The 24,836-nt window shown below is 39.5% G+C and overlaps 1 protein-coding gene and 1 long non-coding RNA gene across 2 annotated transcripts in view; both read right to left on the bottom strand.

The window, feature by feature from the left end:
• Positions 1 to 24,836, bottom strand: part of ROR2 (receptor tyrosine kinase like orphan receptor 2) — a 371,576-nt gene that overhangs the window by 255,267 nt on the left and 91,473 nt on the right. The gene's annotated exons all lie outside the window — the stretch shown is intronic.
• LOC109297509 lies at positions 1,955 to 23,423 on the bottom strand. Its single transcript, XR_002097336.1, has 3 exons — positions 23,341 to 23,423; positions 18,274 to 18,277; positions 1,955 to 1,965 (listed from the first exon to the last, which is right to left on the bottom strand). It is a non-coding gene; the product is annotated as an uncharacterized LOC109297509 (long non-coding RNA).

Raw genomic sequence — 24,836 nt, 5'->3', positions numbered from 1 at the left:
CCTTCCACAACATGTGCCACCCCACCTGCCCCTCCACTGCTACCTCTGTTTTTTTTTTTTTTTTTTTTTTTTTTTTAACTTGCACAGCTCTGGCTCAGGCTCCAGCCCTGCTCTGGCCCAAACTGTAGAGCATGTGGACACTCCAGCCACGGCCCAGCCAAGCAGCAGCAGTAGCAGCAGCTGTCTGGCTTCAGGATCAGGACCACCGCCAACACAACTGCTCCTACATAGCCAGGTTTGGACTGAAGAGAACAGGTTCTTTATGCCCTGGGCTAGAGCAGGGCCTGAGCCTGAGCTAGGATCATGGAGGGGGGTGAGGGGGTAGGTGCCAGACAACACAGGCAGTGGGAGAGGGTGAGGGGGACAGGGACAGAGGTCAGGCCACTTGACTCCCCCACTGCCTACTCCTCTGCTGCTGCTTTCTCCTCTGCAGGAGTGGAGAGAGGAGGAGGGGATGAATTTAAGATGACTGTCCAATAGTTAGATTGTGTACATGAATAATTATAACAAATTTACAAAATTTCCTTATATACAATGTAATTATTGGGGGGTCATCTTAAATTCAAAGTCATCTTGGATTTAAGTAAATACTGTAATCCCCTTATCAATGACAATAAAAATTGCCAAAACTCTTTTCCCTCCCTAACTGTCGTTATGCTTGTGAACCCCTGAACCCGTTCCCCAAATCGATACCTGTACCTCCATATGTTCCCTAATCTATCCACCGATGACTTTCTTTGACTTAATATTATAAAAAAATGTTTCTAGCTTTAAACTTCAGTACTTTGGGCTGACACTGGACCTGTCCATTATTCTAGGTGTTCCAGTGGTCCATTCCACAGTGCAATGTTACTCAAAACAAGGGCAAAAAGTAGAGAAACCAGCAGCAGAATACAGTAACACTGAGTCAGGAAATTAACTCTGAAAAGTGTAAGTGTCAAAGGATCACCTCAGATGCTTATATAATTTAGGAGGAACTGCTTCAAAAATTTTGAGGATCACCCTGACAACTACATAATACAGGAACTGCCAGATCATATGAGAAGTCCTGTATCCAACTGCCTCAGGAATTAGCCTATGTTCTGCTAATAAATGTTAAAGAAATCCCATGTGACCTATTCTAAAGCTATGCTGCATGAAAAGAAAAGGAAACTCCTTCATGACCCCTTTTAAATGATCAGGCTGGGGTTTAATTAACCATAACATGATCTTCATTTGTAGTGATGCAAATATTTTGTCATAAAATGATCCAACTATGATATTTGTCTGACAGCCTACAAATGCAATGAACTATACAGGTTAAATGTATGTTGCATAAAATACAGTATTTCCTTTGTTATTTCCACATTTACTGCCTTAAGTTTAGTTTCACTTTTCCTCCTATCATGCAACAAGGCAAAAAAAAAAAAAAGTCATTGATCATCTTCACTCAACATTTTAGCCTCGCATAACTCTTCATGTGTCAGTGAATGGTGCCAATGTAAGAAGCTAAAGGAATATGAAGGCCTTTATAATGCTACATTCATCAGGAAAGTCCCATATAATTTTATTCCTTCCAATGCCAAACAATTCTAGACTGTAACTGAAAGCCAATTAGAGGCTTTTTTAAAACCTGAGTTGACCCAAAACATTTTTAAATGAATTTTTGTTTATTCAGGTGGATGCACCAAGGATGAGCCAGCAGAGCTTTCTTCCAAACTGATTAATTTTATTATATCTGATCATCACCATCTCTGAAAAAATATGTTCATTAAAAATACTTTCTTCAAGTACTTCAAGAAAACAACAACAGCAGGAGATCATCTTTCATTGCTTCATACTACCAAGAGTTATATATCCAACAATGACCAGAGTCATGGCTGCAGAGTTCAGAGTTCTTCTTTTGATGTTGATGGAAACCTGCTTTCTGATTAATTTACAAAAAAAGTGAAGTACATGTTTCCACTGTAACTCCCATGCTAACATCTCCTGGTATATAAACTCCCTGCTAAATGCAAAACAGATGAGCCTGAAAAGAAAGTTATTTATACCATGGATTTTTTCAGTTAAATTAGGAACTAAGAGTGACTTATCACCTGTGGCTCACCACTAATAATACTTCAGTATAGACATTAAAGCTATGCTTATGTTGAAAAGAAAGAGAAAATATGTATGTATATTCCTTTAAAGACAGGGATTTTTATAAACATATGATGAAACTACTAATCTGTAATTTTTGGCAGAAGTTAAATTTAAAAAGGTTAATATTTTATTTAACAAAAAGAAATGGGCACAATGAAAATAAAATAATGGGGTTTTTAAAACTTCCCATTTCTAATACTAAGTCTGGTTCTATTCTGAGAAAAAAATTTATAAAACGGCAACGTGGGATTCCATGTTTATTTGATTCAGACTGATTCCCCAAAGCAAATGCACTCAGTTGGCAAGTTTTTCCCTCTAACTTCCAACTCTACACACTCTAGTTGGAACCGAGAACCAAGGAAGACTGCTTCCTTCTAGGTGTAAGATTAGCAACAATGAAGGAAAAATTCTACCTTCTTTGACACCTTTGCAACTTCACTGTCTTCACTGGAGTAATATAGGATAAAGCCCTCATTTTCAAGCAGGGTGCAGCACGACCATTTGAGAGCTGCTGTGGCATAGGTGCTGCTACTATCGCCAGATGAAACTACCCTATGCGCTTCATGCGGAACCAGACTGGGAAGGGCTGAGACACGGGTCAGTGCTCCTACCTAGTTTAGGATTATCTGATAAAGCTAATGCAGGCAGAAGCTCATGCTTTTGCTGCAGACTGTCCTGGTCTGGCCCTGAATGCTCCTCTTACAGAGGTGCACACTGGGCAGTTTCTACAGGCAGCAGTGGCAGCCCTGAAATGGGACCCAGGTAGAGTTCCACCAGGTAGGACTGCCTCTCATTCCTCTGTTTCCAGGAACAGCATGGCTTAAATTCCTGCTGAAGCCCTCAGTACCATAACTAGGGCAGGAAGAAAGAGGCTCCAGCCCCGGATGCCAATTTGGAAGGAGTACCAGAATAGCAGCCCCAGAGCCTGTGCCATGGCAGCTATAGCCAGGCAGAATGCAGGGAACTGAAACCAGCCCCAGAAACAGACGTCAAGCCAACAGCCTTGAAACCAGTGCTTTGACCTGGTCAGTGCAACCACCTATCTGAACCCACCACTTTGCTGCTGTTCCCAAAAGCTAGCTGAGGCCTACCTAAAGTCTCCATCAGTGCCTGAGTCTCCACCTAATCCCCGACACCTGAGTGACTGGCAGCTGTCACATGACCCTACACTTCCCCTATGTAAGTCCACGGAAAGATGCAGGAATCGTTTTGGCAGCACAGCATGGTGCTTCCTGACCTCTGCCTGCTTCCTGATCTGGTTTCCTGACTTGGCTTGTTTGTGGACTCTGCTCTCCATTTGATGTTCTTGTTTCTTTATTTGGCTCGCTCATAAACTTTCTTACTTCATGACCTCCTGGTCTCCTGACCTGGCTTGTCCCTGGACTCTGATTACCTTCTCCAACAAAAACCACTAGTTATGCCTCTGGTCCCAATCTCACTCAGCCCAAGGCACACAAAGCTGTTTCACCTGGCTGTGGTGGTGGCGGCATCCCATTTGAGAACCACTGAGGTAAGCTGAGGCACTGTAACAGTGACTCTCAACTGAGTTGCTACCAAATTCAGAAAAGTTATGGTCTGAATTTAAACAAGTGGAGAACCATTGGGTCAAAGGATTGCCCCATAATTAGCTGTTAGTGAATTAATCTGTAGTTAGTGCATGGGGAAAGATAATATTCTACTGACACACTCAACTGTACTATCTGCAAGACAAACATGAGTAACAGCTAGTAAAAATGTATTTTTATCAATTGCATCCACAAGAGAAACCTCTGTAATACAGCATGCATTAATATAATCCTGGCTTTAGTAAATGTAAACTTTAGAATTGCAATAGTCAGTCATCCAGAGAATTTAAAAGATCAATTGAAAATTTCAAGTCAGCCATGCAAAACAAAAAAGATTAATAATGAACTGTAATGTGTTGTGGGGTGCAGTGGCAGAGCATTTCATGTGTTTTGCTATGATTCAAGAGATGTAAGTTTTGCAGCCCCACTGCAAAACTGCCAAGGGCTGTCCCATGTTGATCCAACTCTAAATGAGTACATGGCCATTCAGACTGATGAGTGGCCCTCACTCCCTTATATGCTTTTGGCTACAGAAATTCATGAGTCACGGTCATGCTACCATTGTGGATCGCTAGGGTCATGCTAGTGTTGTAGCTTGGGATAGCGTCCGATGAATCTTTTCCTGCCTCTTGCCCCCACATACCAATTCCCAAAACAACAGTTAGCTGCTGTACTTTCTCAGCTTTGGATACACCAATCTGGACTGATAGCCTATTAACTGATGTGCATCATGTAACTGATGAGCATAAGGCTATTCAAATCATGCTAGATATCTTTGCATAAACAACTTGGGGCATTCCTGTCTCCTTTTCCCCCCTCTCAGTTAAGGTTTCAATATTGCAAAGCACAAGAAAGGAATATTAAACAAGATCTTTCCATTAGAAAGTCTTAGGGAGAGCAGACAGATTTGTGTTTATATGAAAGCAGTAAGATTTCACTAGCCAGGAATCAAAATATCTTATTATCAGCAAAGTGCTGTTCCAGTCAGCAAAGTGCTGTTCCAATGATGTCCCCATCATCAGAATATTGAGTGTAATTTTAGGTAATGAGCTTCCCATCCACTTGTAAACAACACCAAAGAAAGTTTCCAGTACCTTCACGGATACACTAAGATGTCTCTGACTCTCCTCCTTTCCAAGGTCACAGGAAATTATTGCCACCACAGCAGACATTTGAGAAACGAGTAGATCTTTTCCATATGAGCATATGAAAATCTTCAAACAAGTGCAACCCATACTAGAAAAAAACCTCTCTTAAAGAGATCTTTCCAGAACCACCTGTCCTAGCCTTCAAACAAGCACCGAAACTCGCTAACCTCAGCAGCAGAAGCAAACTCCTTATGACCCAAACCACACCTAATGGATTCTGACCATGCCAGAACAAGAAATGCAAAACCTGCCAACACATCTGCACCACCCCCATTATAACTACACCCACAACAGAACCATCATCATTCTTGGATCTTGCAGCTGCACCTCTAGAAATGATATATATCTCATCCAATGCACCAAATGCCCTGCTGGAAAATATGTTGGAGAAACCAAACAACAACTGTGCACCAGAATGAACACACATCAAAAATCTATCAAAGACAAGAATACCCAACTACTTGCGGGGGCACACTTCTCACAGGACAATCACCTCTCTGATCTCTCGTTTCTAATCCTCAAAGAAAACTTACAAAACCCCTTCCACAGACGAGCCTATGAGCTTCACTTCATAAATCTACTGGATACAAAAATCATGGACTCAATATAGACATTGGTTTTATGACACATTACAACCTGCCTGACATCTGATTCAACAGGTATGTGCCTGACCTGATCTCTTACATTCTTCTTTTCCTCCACCTTTTTCCCCTCCCCTATTTCTTTGCCCTTTGTTTCCCTGATTTCTTATTATTTCCTTCTTCACTGAAAGCCTCTTTCTTACCCTGTATTATTATCTATGATGTTTCCCTTTGGCCTTTTCCCCCGCTTCCTTTCCTCTCCCTTTCCTGCTTTACCTTCTGTTTCTTCTTTCTACCTATTTATATTTTCATTACAACCTCTCACACTTTGAGCTTCTCTCATTCCTGTTTTCCTGATCTCCAACTATTTTCTTTTTCACTGACAGCCTCTTTTCTACCTTGTATTCCATCACTGTCAGGTCTCCCTTTAGCCTTTTTCCCCCCTGCTCTCTTTCCCTTCCCCTTCCCCTTTCTGCATTACTTTTTGTCTTTCTAATTTCTACTTATTTAAATGCTCACTGAGATCTTGCCACACTTTTAGCTTCTCTCTTTTCTTGGAGTCTCAGAACAGCAAAGATTCCCTATGCCTGAAGAAAGGTGACTGCACCCCAAAGATTGCTAAGAACTTTTATTTCCAACTATCCAGTTGGTCTAATAAAAGATATCACATCTACTCAAAGAACCTTGCCTTTCATATGACCAGCATTTTTTTCTCAAGATTCCAGAGACTCTGTGAGCTAAGGCAGAGTGGTCATTTTTGACAGAGGAATAGCACGTGAGGCTTTGGATACATTCTCATGTGTCCAAGATCAACTATGCAAGATTACCTCCTACTTACATTGTTTTCTTCTGAGATAGATTTGCTTATAATAGTCAAGGTCCTTGATTGCTAGGAATATCAGGCACCATCTTACTGATGGTTCACAACTAAGAACAGAAGCAAACAAACTCCCCAAAGACCAGCTGAAGCAAGACAATACTTGAGGCACTTCAGTTTTTCTTATTCACTTTCTTTCCTACAGTAGGAATTGCTACTATGACCAATTAAACTGACAGAGTGAGAAGTGATGAAAACAGAAGAAAAATATCACTCTTGGTCCTCAGAATCATAGAAATTAAGGGCTGGAATGGGACCTCGAAAGATCATCAAGTCCAACCCCACTGCTCTGGGCAGGAGTACTGCTGAGATCAAATGATCCCAGCAAGGTGTCTGTCCAGTCTCCTCTTAAAGACTTCCAAGGTTGGGGACAGCACTATCTCCTTGAGAAGTCTATTCCAGATTCTGGTTGCCCGTACTGTAAAGAAGTTCTTCCTTACATCCAACCTGAAACTGTCCTCTAACAGTTTATTTGCTCTGGGGCACCCTGGTTTTTCTCCCAGCTCCTGACACTCACCCCTTATATATTTATAGATGGCCACCAGGTCCCCCCTCAGTCTTCTCTTCCTCAGGCTACACCATCCCAGATCCCTTAGTCTTTCCTCACAAGGTTTGTACTCCAGGCCCTTAATCATTCTTGTAGCCCTTCTCTGGACCATTTCAAGATTCTCCACATCTTTTCTGAAGCGGAGCGCCCAGAACTGGACACAGGGTCTCTCAGTGGGTGCATCTACACATTCATTGAGGAGCTTTTGCTACTGCACATTAAATTTAGTACCTCTAATGTGAGGTACTAACTAAATACACATTAGGCTGCCCAAATGTGCAGTAGCAAAAGCACACATTTTAGTGATGTTTAATTCACAGTAGCCTAATTTTACTGCGCATTAGTGTATTAACATGGTTTTTGCTGTCACACTCTAATGCGCAGTAAAATAGGCTACTGCACATGTGTATACGCAGCAAGTGATATATTCTTTAGTACAATTTGAGTGGTACTTTATCACTCACAAAATTTAAAAAAGCATACTTGTATGTTCAAGCACAGAAAAATATATTTAGTCATAAAGCATTTCTTAGAATATCCTTATTTATCACCCCCATCATTTATGACCATATCTTTGTTGAAATCATTAAATAGAGCATGGCATAAATTGTTAGCACAACACAAACTGAAACTCCAATTTAGATTTCAACCAGCTCTGTTTAGACCACTTTGCCTCAGTTTGTTTCAGTAGGTGTTAATTATGTGACTTAAACTTATTAAAAGTTTTTAAAATTACAAAAAGCATCAAAAATATATTTCCCATGTGACATGAAAGCAACAGAAAGCAATATATACAGAAAATTCACAATCTATTTATATTAAATCTGATTTAAAATATGGAAACAGTTTTATGCATGTACAACTATAAACTTCTCTCTTATATAAATATCTTGGACATCACATTACTTTAAGACACCTAAGCAGTCTGATATACCACAGAAGTTCTGTTATAATGTAGCAAATAAAAAGTAAAAGTACAAATACAGGTTTTCCAAAAACGACCAAATAAAAGAATAACTTTCAGATTCCTTTCCCCCCCCCACCTGCCCCTTACTTCCCTCTGCCCATTCCTCCCCCACCTTTTTTTTTAAAAACCTTTTGGTGTTCTATCACAATTTTTACACAATGTGCTATTGTTTTCAGGTAACTGCAAATAGCTGGAAGTTGACAACAACAGTGGAATTAAATCTGCCAGAAATATACACTAAAAAAATTGCAAGCAGTCTACGTTATTTAAAATGAGACTCTGAGGCACCATGAGGAGAAGCCCTTTATAAATCAAGAGTACTGTGTACACAGTAATTCACTTATCGTACTAAAGAGAGATATTGTTAAAATCAACCAGCCCATTTTTGGCATGAACTGCGAATGGGCAAGATGGTTTACAAATACTAGTTATGAGCACTATGCTATAGCTGCCATTCCTGTGATCTCAGGCAAACTGCAGCATGCAACTTCCTTTCTGAAAAGCTTAAATATGCTCTCCTTCCTCCTTACCCCTCAGCTCAGGACAGTTGAGTTATTCCCACAGTAGATAAATCTTTCTGACTGCTGATTATTCAGAAAAGAGGCAAAGTGTGTGACAGGGTCTCTTTTGTTTCGCTGCAAGCTGGACAATCTGTTTTTCATTGAACAGAGTTTTTAGCTTACTCTCCACAACATTTTTCTTTAATTATGATAAAAGACAGTAACTTAATCAAGCATAAATCCTGTTCAAGGGAACATAAGAAAATAAAGGGGTTAAACTTTGGAGGGAACAAAAAAAGTTATGCATGTGGCCTTCTCTCAGTTACAACTGTAGGTACTGCTAAAGCACTGACAAGTGAAAAATTGTTCATTCTCAAAATGTTGCATTAGTATCACAGACTGGAAGAATGAATTAAATAAATCCAAGATCATGTTTGTTTTGATTAACATGTTCTGCATAGAATGTAACTATTCAGTTATGAAGTGATCTTTACTCTTACTCCAAAAGCATAGCATTATGCACAGTTGCTCCCAGAGACAAGAATTCCCTGGTCAATATGCTAACTGTTTACTGCAGATAGACTGGAGACCAGCAGCACAGTTTGCCAATTAATTCAGGCAAGGGAAAAAGAAGGTAGAGGGGGGGATTATGACTAGTAGAAGTTGCATTTAATATATATCCTTGCTACAGAATAAAAACAAAGATTTCTGTGTCAATTTGGAAACAGAATCATCAAAATATAATTATCTGTTTGTAACAGATTTGAATGCATGGCAGATACCTTCCAGACAGTTAAGAAGGAATAATCTAGATCAGTGTCTTTCAACTAATGTACCACACCATCCTTGAGGTCCTTTTAAGGATGCTGCAGGGTGCCACACAATATTTGCACTATTAGGTGTGCAAACATAATTCACAAGACAAACCCAAAGATTTCAAATAGCAATTCATAGTGTGAAAACGTTCTGCTCTGTTATGGTCTGAGTTCTTTGCAATGGAAGAATTGCTATATTATTTTTTCACACTCAAAAAACAAGTGGAAAGTGAAAGCTGCCATTTTCAAATGGTGCCTTCACTCCAGAAAAGGTTGAGAACTACTGATCTGGGTGCCAAAGAAACTCAAAATACAAAAGTAGACAGGGGTGGGAATGAGAAGAAATATAGTACTTTCCCCTTCATCTTTACTTAATATGCAGTATGTTTGGTCTTGATACATTATAGGCAGCATGGATGGCAAATATAGTTTCATAGTTTCTAGGGTCGGAAGGGACCTGAGCAGATCATCTAGTCCAACCCCCTGCCATGGCAGGAAGAGCACTGGGGTCAAATGACACCAGTAAGGTGGTCATCCAACCTCCTCTTAAAAACCCCCAGGGTGGGAGCCTGCACCACCTCACTCGGAAGCTGGTTCCAGACTCTAGCCACCCTGACCGTGAAGTAGCGCCTCCTGATGTCCAACTTAAACCTTCCCTCCGCCAGCTTGTGACCATTGTTCCTGGTCACTCCTTGCGGCGCTCGGGGGAACAGGGACTCCCCCAGCGCCTGCTGATCCCCCCTAACCAGTTTATAACAGGCCACAAGATCCCCCCTCAGCCTTCTCTTTTGAAGGCTGAACAGGTTCAGGTCCCGCAACCTTTCCTCATAGGACCTACCCTGCTGTCCCTTGATCATACGAGTGGCCCTCCTCTGGACCCTCTCGATGCTGTCCACATCCCTCTTAAAGTGCGGCGCCCAGAACTGGACGCAGTACTCCAGCTGCGGCCTGACCAGTGCCGCATAGAGGGGGAGGATCACCTCCTTGGACCTGCTCGAGATGCATCTGTGGATGCACGACAAGGTGCGGTTGGCCTTCCTAGCCGCCTCCCCACATTGCCGACTCATGTTCATCTTGGAGTCAATAATGACTCCCAGATCCTTTTCCACCTCCGTGCTGACAAGAGGGGAGTTCCCCAGCCTGTATGTATGGTGCCGATTGTTCCTCCCCAGGTGCATCACCTTACACTTGTCTGTGTTAAACCCCATCCTGTTCTCCTCCGCCCATCCTTGTAACCTATCTAGGTCCAACTGTAGCCTGTTGCTCCCCTCTATTGTGCCCACATCCCCCCACATCTTAGTGTCATCAGCAAACTTGAACAGGGTGCTTTGCACCCCCTCATCCAAATCACTGATGAAGATATTGAACAGGGCAGGCCCAAGGACCGAGCCCTGTGGGACCCCACTTCCCACGTCCTTCCAGGTCGAGAAGGACCCATCCACTACCACCCTCTGGGTGCAACTCTCTAACCAGTTGGCGACCCATTGGACTGTATGGGTGTCTACGCCACAGTCCCCCAGCTTCCTAATGAGAATGGGGTGAGAGACAGTATCAAAAGCCTTCCTGAAGTCTAGGAAAACTACATCCACTGCCACCCCTGCATCCAATGATTTAGTGACCTGTGAGTGCATCTTCCAGAGGGACTTGCATGTGGAAATGGTAGAGCCCTTTAGATATCCAAAGACAGTTGTGCCATGCCTCAGGAGCAGCAGAGAAGAATGCTCCAAGGTGTTTAGAGTATTTGCACAAGAAAAAAAGGCGCTAGCCATCATGATGGATAACATGGTGTTACATTTTAAAGTAGAGCAAGGTTCAGTTTGGTCTTGGTTTAGCTGGTGGATATACTTAGGCAGCTGAACTGTAGTTGACCTCAACCATATTTAATCAAAGAAACTGGGGCACCCTACCATAGATGAAGGAAGGGAACATATAGGGCATTTATAGACATGCTCCAGGAGGTGAGGGAGGGGGGCACTTTAATTAGCACAGCTCTAGAAACACCTGGAGCATCACATATATCAGCGTCCCTGCACTGAAAAATGGCAGTGGGGCACTTTGAACTAAAGCTTATTGAACAAGCTTTAGTTTAAAGCAGTGGTTCTCAACCTTTTGCACCTTACATCCCACCTACATAAGGTCAAAAAATCCTGGCCCCACCAGTTGATGAGTAGGGGGAGGGTTCCCCAGAGGTCAGTTGAAGAGCAGGGGGAAGGAGAGAGAGTTCCCCAGTGGCCAATTGAAGCATACAAAAGCAAAACCGGAAGTCCCACTGTGGCACTTTCAGTTTCGCCGCCACAACTCAAGTCCCACCTAGAGGATCTTCGCATCCCAACAGTTGAGAAACCCTGGTTTAAAGCACCCCTGCACCATTTTTCAGCATGGGGATACTGATACATGTGACACTGGAGTCTGCTGGAGCACAGTAATTACTAAGCTCCAACAGACTTGATTGAGTCTGCTCCAATGTGCTGTAATTACAGCGCATCAGAGCAGCCTCCTTGCATGTGTATAGGAGCCCATAGAGCCCCAGCAAGGGGAGGGCATAAGCAGACCCTAATGAGGGGGCAACATAGAGGAGAAGGGAGAGGAGGAAATGCCAGCTCAGACAGAACACCTGTTTGGGGATGGGAAAGGACCTTTATAGAGCCCCTGACATGGCAGAAAGATGGACATGGACCAGAAGAATGACAGGGATACAATCATTGGCAGGGGAGATTGGGGAAATTGCAAAGAATACATGAAAAAGAGGATGGGATGATGGCATGCTGTCTATGGGACAGGATGGAAGGATGCATGGAGCCCTGGTGCATGCAGTGATCTCAGGTATGGGTGCTATAAAGCCCAAAAACTTTCAGTATATTTGTGAATAAGACTGACTACCATTCACAAGAATGGAAAGGAATCAGCAATCACTAAGCTGATCTTTCCCATTAAGACTTTCGACTATTTTATAGTTAGTATCTTCTATGCATTTCAAGCATTTGTGGCAGTTTTTTAAGGTAAGTTTTATATAAAATATATGTTTGGTTTCTTAAGGAAAAGGCTTTTCTTACTTAAACCTGAATAAAATGTTAAAAACTTAAACTGCAGATGTGAAAAGGAAGAGAATTCCTTCGGGTTTTTTAACAATCTGGAGTACATTATTTCAGGCAAGCTGGAATTGCCCCTGGCTACAGCTACGGAATCGATTTTAAATGAAAGCTGGTGTGCATAATATTTTGCACACCTGGGAAAAATATTTATCTAAGCAACATTCAAATCTAAGGCCACCAAACACGCAGAGGATTTTCTTGCAGTTTCTCCAGTATAATCCCCTAATTTACCTGAAGCTTTCATTAAAACAATTTTAGATTCTATTTCATTTTTATGATCCAAAGTTATTACTAATTACTTTTTGTAAGAATAGTTACACTGAGCTAGTTAGAAGGTAGGATATAAACACAATGTTGTCAAATTTGATATGCAGTTCATTTCATGGTCCAATATTGTCAACAAACTGACTTAAAGAAAAATGGCATCACACCCAGTTATGAAGTTTAAAAATTGAAAAATACATAGTTACGATTTTTAATATTTACCTACATTAGAATCTTATTTATACAGATCACTAGTCCTTTCAGAGCTGACATCAATGATATCCCATGTCAGTTTTGTAGTAATACAAAATCCAAATCCAACTATTGTGAATTCATATCCTTCTAGAACAGTGGTTTTCAATCTTTTTGGACTGGAAGCACCTATCACTGGACTCAAGGCATCCCTCCTTACATTTTATGAACTGAGTGGAACCCAAATTCAAAAACTTATATAATACTGCTGACCTCCTTGCAGAGAGGCTGGACAGTGGGGGTGGGGGATTGGCCAGGCCTGGTTAAGAATCACTGCTCTAGATGATGTTGCAGCAGCAATGTTTCCACATTGTCCAACTAAGAACACCAGTGTTGTAAAATACCAATATTTTTGTTTCATTTTATACTCTGGAAGTGATTTTCAGTCAGGGTACTGTGGCACCCTAGGGAGTTACTGCAAGATTCTTTTAAGGGTGCAGTGCAATACTAATAGCATTAAGCATACAAAACTCCTGCACAACTCACAAGATAAACCCAGAGACTTCAAATAGGAATCCATAGTCAAGTACATTCTAACCTATTATGATGTTTGAATTCTTTGCAACAGAAAACTTGCTCTATGATTTTTCCATAGTCAAGGAATTACAGAAAACTAAACACTGGCATTTTTCAAGGGGTGCCTTGAGTCTAAAAAAGTTAGAACAGCTGTATGTAGGATGTGGACTGCTTCCCTTTTCCTCAGATGACATAACATGATAAAGGCTCCAAGAACACATAGATCACATAAATCAAAATTGTGGTGTTATCCTTTAGAAAAACCCTTCATAATTTAGACACTATATATATTTTTACCCATACATACGTATTCTTCCTACTACTGAAAATTTGCCAAAGGAAGTCCACAGAGTTTACTGAAGTAGCATATGTTACTTAATACTGTATCTATAAGTTCACTGAGTAGATGAGCATTTTCCTAACCAGTAAAGTATTTTATCTTAACAACTGTAAAGACCAAACTGTTGACAGAACTGTGATTTATGCACTGCAGCACAGCTGGATCAAGCCATGTCAGAAACCATCCAAGGCACATCATCAATGCTGGCCTGTTCTTTAGCCACATGCTCCTTAGAGCAATTCCTTTTTCAAAAAAATTCAAGCTATAAATTACCAGTGACAAATTGACTTTCACTTTGTCTTCAGAGGTAACTAAACCAGGGATGACACTCAAGGCTACATTAAAGAAATTCCTTCAGTGTTCATGCTGCACTGACTATTGTCAGTCCTGCATACAAGCCTTCTGTTATTATTTATGACCTGCAATTTATTTTACATCAATAGGTAATCAAACTGAGGTGGCAGAAAATGACAATGGCCCCCTGGAAAGGTGAATTAACAAGCCCCCTACTGCAGTAATTGCCTTGAGGGTCTATTAAATTCTTACTAAAAACTAGAGGTGGAAACAAATCTGAAACAATAATTCTAGCAAGTTTTGAGGAAGTGTGAAACAAAAACAGATTCATACTGGGATTATCTCAATGGGAATATAATCTTACAGCATAAGTAATGCTGGAAATGGAATTACCATATAGTTGTTATTATTCTAGAGTGTTATTTTACTGTTAACCAAAATTGCTGAAAATGTCTTTAGCCAAAGTAATTGCACTGCAGATTGAGAACAATACAAGTCTGGCTACATACATATATTATAAATGATGTCTCTACATTACAAAACATTTTACATATTATTAAATTTATGGAACAACTTTCACGCCAATGCATTTCCAAAGGCATTTTACCAGTTTGTATAAAAACAAGTGTTTTTATGAGTCCTAAACTAATCAAAATAAGTAACATTAACTCTTGATTTAAAAAAGAAGTGATTTTGTATGACAAGCCTTCACGGAGAGAATTTTTTTTTTTTTTAATAAGGAGATTGGGCAAACTCATGAACCTTTGACTCAGTGGATTTATGTTTCTAAACCATGAACATAGTAAATAAGGATATGGTGTCTACAGATGAACAGGAAAAGAAGAAGAAAAATGTGTTCTTATACACAGTTTTCCATCTGAGAGGATGAATGGTTATGTAATTAGATTAACTGCTTAACGAATTTTCTTGGTTCTTTTTCTTGTCTTATTGCGTGTTAGAATATATTACATATTGGGAAGTCATGAGACACTTGTATCAAAATGTAACGCAACAATCCTGGTAAACACATGAAAATGTAGGCCTTAATCTTTGATCTCAGGCAGCTTGCCATTCAGATTACCTCTGAATATAAAGTATGGAGGCTGCCATACAAGTGATAATGTGCACTATGAGGGCCCCAAACTAGAAGCTAAAGGTAATGAGAAATAGTTAATAATGAAAATTGTTTGACAACTCACTAGTTTCCAGAAATTGAATCAGAAAAGAAAGCATCTATAATGAAAGTGAGAGAGAATATTATTTTTAAAACCACAAATATATACTGTACATACACATGCATACACAGTGTATGAGCCCAACATGTTCATAACAGAAATTAGCAATAGGAAGGAAACCTCATAATCTACACTTTAGAAAAAGCAAAAATTGAAAGTACATAGTGTAGTAGGATCCTAACCTTTTCATATAAATTTTGCTTCAACAAAAGGTGTATGGGAAATAGCACATAAACCAGACAGACTTCCTAAATCTATAGTGTAATTGCTATCTAAGCAGTCTCCTAGATGTTAAAGCAGAAGTGCTCAAACCGTGACTCATGGGGAGCCCTGGACCCTGGTTACTGGATCAGGTGTCCAATCCCAGCATGTAAGGCTGGTCGGGGGCAGTGCTGGGCCTCAGGGCCCAATTCTGATGTGGGGGGAGCAGGGCTGGGAAGGGGTGGTGCTAGGCCTTTGGAGCCCAATCCCAGCACAGAGGCAGAGAGGGGCTCAATTCTGCTGCAAGCGTGCAGTGCAATTCTGGCACATGAGGCTCAATCCAGCTCCAGGACACTTACCTGGCCCATGGGGCCAAAAAGCTGAGCAACACTATTTTAAAAGAGTTATATAACCTCAAATACTATATCCAACCTCACCAATACCCATCAGCAACCAAGAACATTGGGTGCTTTAATATACAAACTCAACACTAAATTGAGAATAAAGTGCTAATGGTGCAAATTTAAGTCCAGTAGGAAAAAGATACTGAAATGCAACGTCCCAGACTTGTCCTTGATAATGACTGATTTGCATGAAAATGAGCTAAAATGCTCCTGGAGAGGCACAATGTGCTATCAATTCTAGAATTTTCTCAAATATTTGACATGTCTTACACAAATTGTTAGAGATTCTACAAGTTCAGCAAGTATTTACATGATGTTATTAGGTCTTTAAAATGTAAAGTCTTATTGCCTGCTTCTTTAATTTCATTTTTATTGGGGCGTGGGGAGCACAATAGAGATTTAAATGCTGTTTAGATGCCTTCCTGTTGAGAAATAGCTGGATCTAGCAGTAACCAGAGCTTTCCTAAATTTATTTTTCCCCCCGCTGAATAACCCATTTGTCACCAGCAACAAGATTTGATTACTAGCAAGAGCACATTGAGAAATTCACAGTTCTGCCAGCAAAGCCACACATAGCTCAATAATGGAAAATATAAAACGGCCATGCAAAATGCAACAAAATAAGACAAAGCAACCCATGAAATTATTTAGGGCAGTGAGTCATGAATATCTCCTGTCCTGTAGATTCTCTGGACAACTTAACACCAGTTAAAAATCAAGATTTAAAAAATTTACACACTAGCTAGCCAATGGCAAATGGGCACTCTCCCAGGCAACTGGGAGAGAATAAACTATTTTTTCAGTATTCAGTCTTTCAGATTTTTAGGAAAAATGCAGGCCCTATAGCTGTAAAGATACCATTTCAAGTATAAATTATTGCAGTATTTTCATCTCACATCTGCAAACCGATAAAAGCAGAGCGCTATTAAAACTCTGAAGAGGTTTAGAACTTCTGTTCAGAATCCTACGGGCAACAGTGAAACTGTCATGAATCCTCTCAGTTGTGCACTGCTTAGGAAAACTATAAAACACAGACTGGAGTCCTTCATTGTGGAAAAGGACTCAAAATATACAGGGACTGTGACAGAGTAATATGATCTCTGCTGTGCAACTTCTCCATCCTCATACTTGGCAGACAGCTGGCTCTGAAGAGATAAAAGTTCCCACGTTTCACAGATGGTAGAAAAGACATAAAGCTTCTTCCTACTTCTGGAAGATAGAAGGGGATGGTAGTTCAAAATGTTAACAAGCAGAAGCTGATACAAATGGTGGAGCCCATACACATTGGGTACATATAGATGTTACATTTACAGGGACATAACTAGAAGGTGAACTAACTTAGAATAGAAATGGATTAACCCAAACTATCAAATACTTGTACACATTTGGAGTGCAGCCTGGGGTTGGGAAAGCCATGGGGCTGTGCTTTTCCTACCCCTTTGACCCTGAATGAGCTATTTTTAGCTGACCCAGTGGATCCAGCAACCCCTGCCAGTGGACCTACTAGCCCCCCTCCCCTACCCACCATACCACCCCCAAGTTACTTACTCTGGCTTCCCTGCACAGATCCTGGGACCAGCAAACAACTATACACGGTGGTCCTGGTCTGTGTTCACACAGCTTAAAAAATGCCTTGTGAATCTAGATCAGGTTTGGTAAGTGGCTGTACGTATCCATTTTCTAGAGCAGTGGTCTCCAAACTTTTTTGATTGCGCACCCCTATCAGTAAAAAATGTTTGAGCACGCACCCCCAATATATGTATATTTATATAAATAGAAATAGAAATACAAGTTCTAATATTTTCTTCCCCCACCCCAATGGATTGTCTTGCACACCACTGTTCTAGAGGCAGCGCCTTAGAAGGAATCCCAGGACTTTCCTAATCCACTGCAACAGGAGAATTATGTTTTTCATAAAGGCACTGACCCTAAGCTTAACTCCTCCTATCCCTCTGCCAAAACTGGCTTTTATGTCTTCAGATTGATAGGCATCTGGTAAATATTCAACTTTCTCAAAATAATCTATTTAAGTTCTTGAGCAGAGTACTTTAAGGTTCATTTCTAAGTCTGTACAAAGTCATGTATTTTCTGTAGGTTCCACCTTTACCCTCACGATTACACAGTTTAAAATATTCTTCTGAAAACAGATATCCTAGCAAGCATCCCTGGACTATACTACTTCATTATAAAGAATCAAAAAGGGGTTGTTAGCTTGTGTACACTGGTCTTAGCACAGTAGATAAATTTGTGTTTGATTTATAAATGTCTATAATACTGATTTAAGATTGATTTGCAGTACTGGACAGGTCTGGCTATGCAACCTCCACTGATTAAAACAATAATCAGCTTCATAATGATGTCATGTAACTGAGCTTTTGTCATTGATGTTCATAGCTCAGAGTCCTCAGTTATAGGAATATGATAGTAATTTAAAATAAAGGCAATTCATTAAAAAGTCAAGCACAGGTTTCATGAACAGAAAAGATAAATACTACCAGATACATTAGTCAAGTTGATTTAATGGCTATTTATAAAAAAAGGACAGTAAAGCAACTTAACTACTGGCTACTTCATAACCAACCGTGAATCAGTGACAGTCAACCATACAAACACCAAAGAATTAAAGTCTGAAAAAGGAAGCATACTTCCAACACTGAACAAATAATATATTTTCTATACCAAAATTTTAAGCCAGTGTGCCACACTCAGAAGACTTCAACTTCAGATGTCTGAGCAAAAAAGAGGTGAGGAGAGAAGAGGAGTATTAAAAAATGGACCCTTTCACAAGCCATAAGTGTTTAAGATACTGTTTCAAACTGCCAAATCACAGATGGCTAAATTACTCCTGTTTTGGTTTTTCCTTAATACAGCTTCCTCCAAAAGGTTTTCAGCACATTAACCCCCTTCTTCATAATTGGAAAGATATGTGCTAAACATGAAGTAAATATAGTATTAAAAAGGGCTTCAAATGTATTACTAGAATGGACTGACATTAATGAATCTGGTTGGAAGATTTCTTTGATCACTCAATGAAGTTTTGAGTACTTTCCAAGGGAGGGAGGAGGGGGAGGGAGGACTTCACATGAATCATGACAGATGTTATATTATTTCCAGAGAAAAGAACAAACATTCTTTTTTAAAACTAAGACTGAAAATATATTGCCTTTTAAAAAATTAAACTGTCATACCTTAGGTACTTATATAAGAAACTCAGGAAATTAGTAAAGTTTCTAGCACCAAACTTAATTTTAATCATCTTTCCCTAACCACCTTCCACCTTGGGAAGTTGAGAAGACAGAAGATTAATAAAAGAACTAAGGAAGTTGTCAACGTCTTCAACATTTTGAAAAAAACCCCAAACACTATGATGAAAGTGAAAAGTGACTTATAATGAAAAAAATGAATGTGGCAAACATGTATGTCTAGTAAAAACACTTAATATTTTGAAGTCAGCTTCCCAACAAAATGAGGTAATTTTTTCTTCTTTTTTATAAATCAGAACTTAGATGACAAAAAGTAGAGTCTGTAACATTCACCAGACCTCTCAAAGTTATAACACATGATAATATTACTACTAATAACTTAAAGCTTTGCACTCCCATTTGGTAAAAACAAAATAGGCCTTGTGTGCTAGTTCTTACTGAAGTTTTTACATGAACAAATTTCTGCGGAAAAAAACTTAATGAAAACACACCTTTTCTTCAGTTATCCATAACTGACTTGTCCAAGAACCTCAGACTTCCCAAAATAAATTATTCTCTGAGCAAAGAGTACATGAGAATCATTCTGAAGAAAGGGGCTTTTATATAAAATAGGGGGAAATCAAAATTAGTTTTATAAAAGAAAATGGCTTAGGACTTCAGATACTGAATAACGTCAGTGATTCCATAACAGTCTTAGTTCTCAGCAAAATATCTTTTCAACACCTTTTAAAAGAATTCATAACATAGACCCATGTGCCTTTTGAAGGATATTAAGTCTGTTTCTAGCTGTATGTTGTGAGAACTCGTTTCAAAAAGAAAATAAAAGATATCAGAAGAACTGGCTACACTTTGACTGCTCTAAACCAAACTTTTTTAAATCTCTATTCAGTTGTATCCCAGGTGCAATTTTTTGTAAAAGGGAATATTAAATTGAGTGAATCCCTCCAGTTCAATGCTGGTAATTGTATACAAATGTCACTATTACTTGCCTGCCAACAAGTAACAAGAATATAAATGTGCATTTGTAAATTTTCTAAGGTAAATGATTTTTATCCTTTTTTGGAACATAAAGTAAATAGAGCTGCAGGAGGTTAATAAACTCTTTTTCCAGGCCTGGTTTACTTTCTTAAGTAGCTTGCAAACTATACTGGAGTTCTCCAGGAGTGCACATTTTGACTCCATTTCCTGTTGTATTCTAAATCTGCCAAGTAGTGTTTCAAAGCAGAGTGTAGGATGAAAATATACAACAGAAAGTTCACTGCAGAAGTAGACATTTGTTTAAAAATGAGATGTTGCAAAATTCCTAATTTCAAAAAAGTTAATAGGGTAAGTCAGTGTATAGTGCAATCCAGCGAGTAGTATTAGAAGCAACTCTTCAGCCCTTGATTTTTACTTTACATAAAAATTTGGCTGTTTCATATCTTTTGGATAAAACTGTTTCCAGTGGCAAACTTATTTAAACAGAGTTTACTGTGGACCTTGACCTGCTTGAGATTTGTTGACTCCCCCCTCCAAAAACACAGCTGAGGTCTGTTCACAGTGAAACCAATGGAAGTTTTGCCATTGACTTTAACAAGAGCCCTGCAATCTAGTTGAGTCCAATGCTCAGAAGAGAGCAATCTGAAAGTCTGCCCTTTTTAGAAGTTAAATTTGCCCTGCAACTCATTTACAGAGCTGAACTTTTATAACACGTTACAGCAGATTAGTCAGCCTTGTCCATTTAGTCCATTAAATAAACATCCCAGAAAGCAATCCAAAACACTGTTGCAGAGGGAGCACTTGACAAATAGCCTGAAAAAGATATCTGAGGAACTTGTCTGGAATTTGAAGAGCAAAATATTAACAGGCTTTCACTTCATAGTAAAGATTTATTTTCTGTACAGGCTATTGTTATCTTAAATGACAAGGAAAAAGCTACCCAATAGCATAAATAAAAGACAGGACAGCAATCAGTGCAACAGCTGTGAGCACAGTCTTTGCTCTGGCTTTTTTAAATTCTGATGGTGTTTTCTGTGTACACAGTGGTGCTTAATTACACACACAAATAGAGATGTAAACTAAGGACTCAGTCTTGAAGGCAACTAAAAACTATCACCCCAGCATGGCAGTGTGCTGAACTTCAAGCACGTGCTTAAATCAACTCTGCAAATGTTCAAGGACAAAGCCAGGAGGACAAAATCCTGTACTGCTACTTGCATTCAACATTTAAATTGCTCCTTAGGATAAAGATCTGCAGACTTGGGACAATGGAAGGATGAAGAATGACACTCTAAAGAGCAGAATGAATGTGGTAGCAAGGGAGAGGAGGGCAATCGAGTAGAACTGAATTTCTGCAGATGTTTACACTGACAAGGAGAAGTCACTTAGGAGACAGGATGCATTTCAGTGAAGGCTGTTCTTCAGCCTTTGGCTGGTGAGTCTGTTTTTTTGGATTTGGAAATCACTGAGGCTACTTATGGAAAACAGAAGCAGTATTCAGCCCATGAAAAGAAGAGAGATCATAACAGAGACACACAAAGAAGACATTCTTCCACATACAAAATCAAAATGGCAGGAAAGTAGACATGGGCTAAAATGATCAGATTTCCCCAGGATACTCACTACTATGCAAGCGTGGAAGAATACAAGAGCAGACGTGGTTTCATACAGTCAGTACCAAGGTTTTGTGCTTTGCTTTGTTTTGTCCATAATATAGTGTTTGCAGGATTCTTAATTACATTCCCTTATACTTCATATTTAGACTATGTAAGTAAATCCAGCTTTTCTTTCCCCTTATTTCTGTATCCAGTTACTAAGAATTAACATGAATGTATAGGACTAGACTCACAAAAGGACTTTGGCACCAACAGACTTGTCTACACATCTTCCATGCCAAGCCCATGGGTGTCATCAAGAAGCATATCCTAACCATTCACATCTCCCTTTCTCCCACTCTCAGAAGTGATGAGAGAGTCCTCTCTGTCTTGGGCATTGTTATTGACATCCATGCACGCTCTGCCAAAACAGCTAATGTCAATTAATTTCTGGGATTTGGCTCATACAGAGGGGGAACAAAAGGGCAAAGAATGCTTTGCAGCCCATTATGATGGCAGCAGAGAATCATAGGGAAAAAAATTAGAAGAGACTACTAATGTTACCACCTACTCAAGGCAGGAATATCCCTAGCTAAACCATGCCAGACAAACACTCATCTAACCTGCATTTAAAAACGTCCAATAATGGATATTTTACAACCTCTCTAGGTAAGCTGTTCCAGTGCTTAACCACTCGCATAATTAGCAAGCTATTTTGGATAATCAAAACTAAATCTCCCTTATTTTAGTTGAAGTCCAGTACATATCTTCAAAAAACACCTTTTGAAGAACACTATCAAATTAAGTTATCAAGTCTTGTAGACTAAACACTCCCAGTTCTTCCAATCTCTCCCCATAAATCATCATTTTGTTGCTCTTCCCTAAATTCTTTCCAATTTGTGTGACTCTTTCTTGAAACGTGGTGCCCAAAACCTGACACAGTACTCTAGGTGAGGTTTTACCATTTTACCAATGCTGAATACAGTAGAGTGAAAGAATTATGTCCTGTGACATGCATACAACATTCTTTTTAACACAGCTATTAGCCTTTTTGTGATGTTATCACATTGTCAGCTCATATTCAACTTGTAAACTAGCAGAAGTAGGAGTCTACTTAAATTGCGGTTTTACAGATTTTGTGGAAACCGTGAGAATCCGAGATTAGCCACGAAATCAACAACAACAATAAAAACTTAATAAAAATAAAATGCTGGCTCCCCAGTGGGGGCTGTGGCATGAAGGGAAGCAGAAAAGATGGCCGCCACCCCCTCCTTTCTCCTCCCCTCAAGGGCCTCTCTGCCAATAAGTGTCCAGGCACAGGGCTGCACAAAGAGCAGCCAGCAGTCAGGATGGCGGCTGCCCCCTCATCCTTCGTCCCCAACCCAGGGCCTCTCCACCAATCAGCACCAAGGGGTGGGGCCACCAAAGCACATTTATGAATGTCCATGAAATGTGCTCTTTATGCCGTGACCAACGTGCAAAAATTGGAAAGTCTAACTGTAATTTAAGTAGACCCCTAATTATAAGCCCCAGGCCTTTTTCTGCTGTACTACATCTTAGACAGCTTAGACTCTCCCTTTTTGTATTTGTGCATTTGACTGTTCCTTCCCAAGTACAATACTTTGTACTTCTCCTTATTGAATTTCTTCCTAATTCATACTATTTTTCCAATTTCTCAATGTCATTTTTAATCCTCATCCTGTCCTCTAATGTCTGCTCCCACCTTTGTTCAAAGACTTTCAACAGGCCTACTCATATCACCCTTCAGAATATGTACACATCTCCTTTATATATACAGAAACATCTCTCTTTTTCCCCTGCCTGTCCTTCCTGAAAAAGTTATACCTATAGCTACTCCTCGCTTAATATCGTAGTTACATTCTTGAAAAATGCAACTTTAAGCAAAATGATGTTAAGCAAATCCAATTACATCAGTAGTAGTTACCTACTAGCAGGCGTCAGCCAAACAACATAACCAAACACTGTGCAACTTTAAACAAGTATGTTCTCTAAGAGATCAGCAATGTAATAATGAAACAATGTTAACCAGGACAATAAGTGAGGAGTACCTGTCCATGATCATACTCCAGTCATGTGCACTATTCCACCACATCTCTGTTATCCTTATTACATCCTAATTCCTTGATTGTATGAGGACCTCCAATTCTTCCTGCTTTTCCCCTGTGCTTCTCAAATTAGTATATAAATATTTCAGGTCAATGGTACTAATATCTCCTTAAGAACATTGCTAAATCTTCACTTATTGCCTCCTCTTCCTAGTTTTTTAATCCAGGTCCCCTGGCTCTTTACTTACCTCCTTTTGTCTTCATTCCCTGGTGACCCTAATTAAAAGTCCTATTCACAAACAGATTTGCCTTATTGTATTGTAAGCATATTATTAGTAACCAATCACCTGTATTCCTAAGGAGCAAATGGTTTAAAGATGAGGGCAAAGTACCTGAAAATATCTTTTGGGATGGTTAAAAAAGTTGCTGCCCCTGTTAAAACCAATCTACTGCTTCTGTTGTTAACAACAGGTTAACTCTGGTTTCTTATAACTACTAGTCTTCTTGTCTCCTTCTACTATTATAGACTTCCCTTGCAATCACTTAATAAGAAAAATATTATTTCTTTGATGTCCTATGATAAACACGTTTTAAATAATACAGGGGTTTCTTCAGGGGGGATATTTTTTAAATACTGTAGCTGCTTAGAATTCTACATGTATTAATATTTATTTCTAGAATTTTTGAGAAACTGTAATTATGAAAAATTAACAACCTGTGATTTTCAAATAGGTCCCATATCTCTCAAAATCTATTCTCATCATCCCCACTATTGTATTATTTTCATTTAGGAGCAAAGAGAAGTACCATATTATTTTGGTCCAAGATACTCTAAGTTTAAACCTGTTACATAGATTAAACCACATTTTTTTAAATTTTAAGTTGGAATCACTTTGAGTTAGTTCTAGGCATATTTTTTCATTTAGATTTACAGCTGATTAAAACAAAATAATGCTCTGTCCAAACCTGCATTTTTTATTACTTTCCAATCATTCCACCATCATCATAAAGCACTGTACTTTTACACTGCACAATTTTTTAATCAGTCCTGACATGCATCCACTTTTCACTTGGCCTGGCCCCAGCAAACACAGTCGTGCTCTACTACACATCATTTCTCTCCATAACCTCTCTTTTCCTTTGGGTAACATACCTCATTTCAAAACTTACCTCTTGCCACATAAAGAAACTCTACGTTTCTATAGGGTTAAATTACAGGAAGAATAACTGGTGCATGAGCAGAATCCTATTTAGGTTCATAACTACTACTGAATG

Source organism: Gavialis gangeticus, unplaced genomic scaffold (assembly GCF_001723915.1).
Source record: "Gavialis gangeticus isolate Ggan-Ray unplaced genomic scaffold, GavGan_comp1, whole genome shotgun sequence".
Classification (NCBI taxonomy): domain Eukaryota; kingdom Metazoa; phylum Chordata; order Crocodylia; family Gavialidae; genus Gavialis; species Gavialis gangeticus.
Note: the sequence above shows the minus strand (reverse complement) of the source record. Positions and strands in the feature narration are given on the sequence as shown.